Raw genomic sequence first — 7,317 nt, 5'->3', positions numbered from 1 at the left:
TTTTCTCCAGACCCCTCTTCAATCCCAGTTCTCTCCTTCCCTTTCCAGAGTAACCATTATCCCTACTTTGGTGTTTTTGATTGCTATGCAGGTGTACATACCATTTTTGTATATGTATGTATCCATAAACAATAGAAAGGATTGTTTAACATATTGTAACGTAGTCTCATACACTACATTCCACGCAACAACTTTCTTTGTCTTCAACAGTTTTTGAGTCTTTTCCATTGTGAAACAGGTAGCTCTAATACAGTTATTTTAACCTGCTGTAAGGTAATCCACAGAGTATATATATATTCCATTGAATGAATATTAAAACTTTTACTCACTTACCTGTTAATGAACATTTAGATTGCTTCCAATTTTTTCATTATTAAAAACAGTTGCGTCAATGAAATTCTTATATGTATCTTTTGGGGCATGTGTATATTTCTCGAGGTCAGTGGGCTCCCCAAAGTTGGACATGTGTATCCAGGGAATATATCCTGGAGAATGGGAAGAAAATATTAAAACTTCTGTTTATGTAATTTTCAATTTCATCTTTGTTTGGAATAAAGTAGATATAGGAAAGAAGCAATAAGCCCATTTTTTACTCATTCACCCTCATTATATTGTTTTCTTGTTTTTCATCAGCAGATTCTGCCTCTGAAGGGAAGCAATTTAAATTCCAACCACTACCACATGGTGGAGCTGAGACATCAGCTGTACATCTACGGACCTTGTCACTGCTGACTGACCCAGGCCAGATGCTGGTAGCTGGAAAAAACAAACGCAGGAGACAAGAGGCAGCAACTGATGGCTAATACTCAAATCAGGGTAAACACTTTAATCATTCACACTAAATGTAGGTCTTTAGAGACTTACCGTGACAACTAAATGAGACCAATTTATAATTATACAATTGTATAAGACCATGATTCCAATTGCATAAGAATAAAACACATAAGAATAAAACAATCTAAAGGTGCTTGAAATAGTCTGTTCACTGGTATAGGGCCTATCCTTGTATTAATTGTCTACTTGTAGACGTTAGTTCTGGAATTAAACAATAAACTTGTTAACATTCCTAGTCCCCATATTTATGTTTTTATTATGATTCCATTATCTCATAGTTCAAATTATCATATGCTGATATGGGGGGAGGGCATAGCTCAGTGGTAGAGTGCATGCCTAGCACACACGAGGTCCTGGGTTCAACCCCAGTACCTCCATTTAAAAATAAATAAATAAATAAACCTAATTACCTCTCCCCTCCAGAAAAAAGATTATCATGTGCTTTTCTGTAGTCAATATCTAATTTTGTTTTAAGTAGAGAAATTTTCTTTTTCTCTAAGATTTTTCTCAAGGGTAAATATTTTACATGCAGTTTTATTTTTAATCAGTACTTTTCCTCTTCAGATAATTTTTCTGCATAGTTAAAGTGGGTATCTTTTGTTTTGGCCTCCCCAGTATCTATCCCCTTTCTGAAGCAATAGCTCCTTGATTTGCCCTTTGAGAGCCCCCTCTGCTCCATTCAGCCCATATGGTTCAGGTGACCAATCAGAATATTACATTCTCCTTGTTCAGGGATGGACATGTGGACCAACCTAGGCTGTGATGGGCATTGCCAGAACTTTTATTGGAGCTGTCAGGAAGAAGTTTTTCTCTTTTGAAATTAAAATTTCTATTAAGCCTATGAGCCTAGGTTTGGTAGGGCCATTTCTCCTTCCACATGTGACTGGGGAAATAGGGAGGCAACATGGGAACCAAAAGAAAAGAAAGGCAAAGCTAAAACAGAAAGACCCCGATGACATTATTTAAGCACCTGGATCCACATGTGTTCATTGTTAATCCTTAGACTTTCCGTTACATGAAGCAATAAATTCCTCTGCTTATTGCAACTGTTTTGATTGGCTACTTGTTATTTTCAGCTGAAAGAGTTCTGACTACAAAAGACAGCTAATTTTTTTTTCTTAACAATGTGTATGTGTTTTTAAAAGGAAGCAGTAAATGAAATATTTTAAAATCTCCCATCATAATTTTTTATCTATTCTTGTCAAAAGTCCCCTCTTATACTCATTTATATATTAACTATTTATTGAATGTATACTATATGTCAGGTACTGTGGTGGTTTCAAGAGCTTCATCGGTGAACAGACAACCTCTGCTTGAACAAAGCTTAGAGAAAAGAGATAAATATAACAATTAACTATACTAATTAAGGTATACTCTCTGCTGGTGTTATGACAGTATAACGAACAGACCTGTGGGAGTGGGTGTCAGGTAAGACCTCTCTAAAGTAGTAATATTTCTGCTAATACCTGACAGATAGGGAAGGGTTAGCCCAGCTAGGAAGGGAAGGAAGAATATTATAAACTAAGTGAATAGCATATGTAAAGGTCCTGATGTAGAAAAGAGCTGCAGCATGTTCATGTTTGAAGAATTAAGAGATCACAATGGACAGTCAGTGTTTAAGGATGAAACAGACATAAGATGAGGCTGGTAAGATAAAGAAATGCCACATCTCACAGGGCCTGGTAGATTACGGTAAGGAAATTTGGGGGGTTTTTTAATCCTAAATTCAGTGGGTTGCCATTAGGAAGTTTGTAGGAAGGGATGACATGATTAGATTAGTGATAAGATTACATTAATTTAAGATCAGATTTTTTTTTAAAGTTCACTGCTCACTTAGTGGAAAATGGATTGGATAGGAACAAGTCTGTCAAATACTGAGATAAGATAATGGTGGCTTGGACAGGAGCAGAGGCTGTGTGGCAAAAAGAAATGGACCAATTTGAGACAGTGAGGAGATAAAATCAACAAAACTTAGTAATGCATTAAATATGGGGCATGAGAGAGACGACATATGATATAGTTCCCTTATCTCCCTTCTCTTTTGAGTTTGATTCGTTTCATTATACTAATAAATGTCAGCAGCCCTTGCTTCAACAAATCTCATTAAAAATATATTTCACTTAAGTTCTATACTCATTGCATATAATTTTCAGCTTTCTCTGTCCTTAACCAATCATATTTCTTCCAATGCTTCTTTTATTTTCTTCCAGTTTTACTGAGATATAATTGACAGCACTACATAAGGCATACAGCATGATATGATTTACATACATCGAAAAGTGATTATCACCATAAGTTTAATGAACATCCATCATCTCATATAGGTACAAAATTAAAGAAATAGAAAATATTCTTTTCCTGTGATGAGAACTCTTAGAATTTACTCTCTTAACTTTCATATATAACATATAGCAGTTTGAATTTATATTTATGATGTTGTATATTACACCCCTAGTTTGACTTGTGTGAATACTACCTGTTTTCTCTAAAAATTAAATTATAATCTGTGAAATTACAACAGAAAAAAATGACAAAATTTATTGACATTGGCACTGATGGTACAAAAGCAGTGACAGGTACAGCAGTTGGCACGTTTGCATGAAGGCAGTGGTACCAAACTATACAAATGTTAATTGTATTCTTCATCACCAGCAGGAATGTCCTTGACAAAGAAGGAAAAGTTACTCTTTATGAGATCCCATGCATTGAGTACACATCTTTTTACTACTTGCTGTGGCAAATCCTGCATACTGAAGTACAATGGTGGTGGTCAGGAAAAACACTTGCACAACTGAGTTGTGAGCTAACCTAGCAACCTGATTCAAGGAACAGCATTTTTACTTGAAAGAATCAACAAACTAAAGTTATTCAGACTTTGATATTTGGCAAATATTTTCCAAAAAACATCCAATAAAAAAGTGAGCCTGTCAATGTTAGTAAAACAATTGACAGGATTTGTTACCAAAGATAAAAATTCAAGCTACCAAATGGTAATTAGGAATTTGGAAAATTTTTATCCACCATGGTGAGCATGACAATTTTCTAATACTTAAAGGATTTTCTGATGTATATGATTTTTTAAAAATATTTATGTTGTTTAATGAAATGTAGTAATATTTGGAGCATCTGTACAACTCAGTGAACAATCATTTTCCAAATGGCAAATGCATAATGTTACAAAATTGTGAATGGGTAGAAGATCCATTTAGAGGGCAAGATTTAAATGTAAAGAATATAAAAATTTTACTGACATGCTTTCATAATCCACATCACAGCTAATCTTTAAGAAACCACCACCTGTTGAGTTTTAATTTAGTTTAATTTTAGTAGGGTGAGCACATTTATCTGAAAAAAACAATTAAACTAATTTGCTTTTCCAATTATAAATCTGTATAAAGCCAGATTTTTTTCATATACTTCAACCAAAAGAAGATAACCACATTGTAAGAATCCAGCTGTCTTCTATTAAGCCAGACACTAAGGAGATTTGTAAAACAATATTTTATGAAATATTTTTCATTTTGAAAAAGTTTTTTAAATTTTTTATAAACATGACAGTTCATAAATACATTTTTCAAAAAAGTCATTAATTTTATCATGCAGTGGCTTACTGTTATTTTTAAGCATAGTAAAATAGTTTTTAACTTTCTCAGGTTTAATGTTTTAAGAGAATTTTTTCCCATTTTTTATTGAAGTATAGTCAGTTTACAATGTCGTGTCAATTTCTGGTGTACAGCATGTTTCAGTCAGGCATATACATACTAATTTTCCTTTTCATATTCTTTTTCATTTTCATTATAGGTTACTACAAGATACTGACTATAGTTCCCTGTGCTATACAGTATGAACTTGTTGTTTATCTATTTTGTATATAGTAGTTAGTATCTGCAAATCCCTGGCAACCACGATTTTTACTGTTGCTATATTGTCTTTTCCAGAATGTCATATAATTAAAATCATAAAATATGTGGTCTTTTCAGACTGGCTTCTTTCACTTAGTATTATGTATTTAAGATTCATCCCTGTGTTTTCATGGCTTGATTTCTATTTATTGATGAATAATATCCCATTGTATGGATGTAACACAGTTTGTTTATTCACTCACCTGTTGAAGACATCTTGGTTCTTCCAATTTTTGGAGTTATGAATGAAGAGAATAGAAATATTTGTGTGCGGATTTTTGGGAGGTTATATTCTCAGATTAACTGAGTAAATACCTTGAAGTGAAATTGCTGGATCATATGGTAAGACTATGTTTAACTTTATAAAAAAACTGCCAAACTGTCTTCCAAAGTGGGCTGTACCATTTTACAGTCCCATGAGCAATGAATAAGAGCTCCTGTGCTCTGCATTCCCACCAGCATTTGGTACAGCCAGTGTTTTGAATTTTGGTCATTCTAATATGTGTACAGTAGTATCTTATTGTTGTTTTAATTTGTAATTCCCTAGTGACAAATGATATTGAGGATCTTTTCATCTGCTTATTTGCCATCTGTGTATCTTCTTTGGTAAGGTCTTTTTGCCCATTCTTTAGTTGGGTCAGTTCTTGAGAGTTCTTTGTATATTTTAAACAACTCCTTTATCAGATATGTGTTTTGCAAACATTTTGTGCCAGTCCATGGCTTGTCTTGCGATTCTCTTAACCATGTGTTTCACACAGTAGAAATTTTAATTTTAATAAAATCTAACATTTTTTTTCTGTCATGGATTATGCTTTTGGTGCTATACCTAAAAACTCATCACCAAACTAAAGCTCACCTAGATTTTCTCCTATGTTTTCTTCTAGTAGTTTTACAGTTTTGCATTTTACCTTTAGGTATGTTCCATTTTGAGTAACTTTATGAAAGGTCTAAGGTCTGTGTCTAGGCTTATTTTTATTCATTTATTTATTCTTTGCATGTGAATGTCAACTTGTTTCAGCACACTTGTTGAAAAGATCATCCCTTCTCTATTGAATTGCCTTTACTCCTTTGTCAAATATCAGTTGACTGTATTTTTGTGGGTCTATTTCTGGGCTCTCTCTTCTGTTCTATTGATTGTTGTATCTATGCTTTCACCCATATCATACTGTCTTGATTACTATAGTTATAGAGTGAGTTTTGAAATCCAGTTGTAACAACTTTGTTCTTCTCCAATGTTGTGTTGGCTATTCTGGATCTTTTGCCTTTCCATATAAACTTAATAATCAGTGTGTTAATACCTACAAAATAGCTTCCTGGGATTTTGACTGGTATTGTGTTCAGTTCAGTTTACGGATCAAGTTGGGAAGAACTTACATCTTTAAAAAATCGAATGCTCTATTCCATGAACATAAACTCTCTGTCCACTTATTCATATCTTTGATTTCTTTCACCAGAATTTTGTAGTTTCCTCAGCTTTAATTTTTAATAATTTTTTGTTAAAATAAAAAATTTTAATAATAGAGTAGGAAAAGCTCTTTGGGGGTCCTCAATAATTTTGGTCCTGAGACCAAAAGCTTTGAGAATTGCTGGTCTATCTCCTGATCACTACTTTTGGTTCTTATTTTCTTTGTGTGTGTGTGTGTGTGTGTGTGTGTGTGTGTGTGTATATATATATATATATATATATATATATACACACATTTTATTGAAGTACAGTCAGTTTACAATGTTGTGTCAATTTCTGGTATACAGCATAATGCTTCAGTGATACATGAACATACGTATATCCTCGGTTCTTAATTTTCTAACTCCTAACTTCAGATCCTTGCCATTCACATTTCATTAGGATTCAGGTGGTAAGTATTCTGCTCCTACTCTTACAACTGCCAATGCAGTTGGAATTTCAACCTTCTTATTCACAAGTAATGAAATCAAAGCAGATACAATGTCTAAAGTAATAGAAGTAAATAAATAGCTTTTCTAATAAATGCAATTAAGTAAGAAATAATGGCTGCCCGTAGTGATTTCCCTCCAAAGAATATAGTATGGAAAAGGCAAAACTAAAACAAAACAAAAAACTTTACATTAGGGAGCCCTGACAAACAATACTTCAGCCAGGTGATCAAGGTCAACATCAACAGTCGTTAAGTCATGTCAACAGTACGTACCATTGATATGATGTGATGAAAATGGCACTTTACCTCTGTGATCTTCCTCCTCCAAACCAACAACCTTAGTCTAATCATGAGAAAAACATCTGACAAATTTCAGCAGAGGGGCATCCTTCAATCAACCTAACCGGTGCTCCTCAAAACTGTTAAGGTCATTAAAACCAACGAAAATATGAAAACAATCACAGCAAAGAGGAACCTAAGGAGAAATGATAGCTAAATATAATAAGGTACCCTGGGTAAGATCATGGACTGGAAAAAAGACATTAGATAAAAATAAAACTATGGAATTTAGTTAATAATAACATCATTATTGGTTTATTAATTGTAATAAATATACCATACTGACATAAGATATGAATAATAGGGGAAACTACAGGAGTTGGGCATCTGGGAACTCTCAATACTAT

The sequence above is a fragment of the Camelus ferus genome, chromosome 6 (genome assembly GCF_009834535.1).
Source record: "Camelus ferus isolate YT-003-E chromosome 6, BCGSAC_Cfer_1.0, whole genome shotgun sequence".
Classification (NCBI taxonomy): Eukaryota; Metazoa; Chordata; class Mammalia; order Artiodactyla; family Camelidae; genus Camelus; species Camelus ferus.
This window is presented reverse-complemented; position numbering follows the sequence as displayed.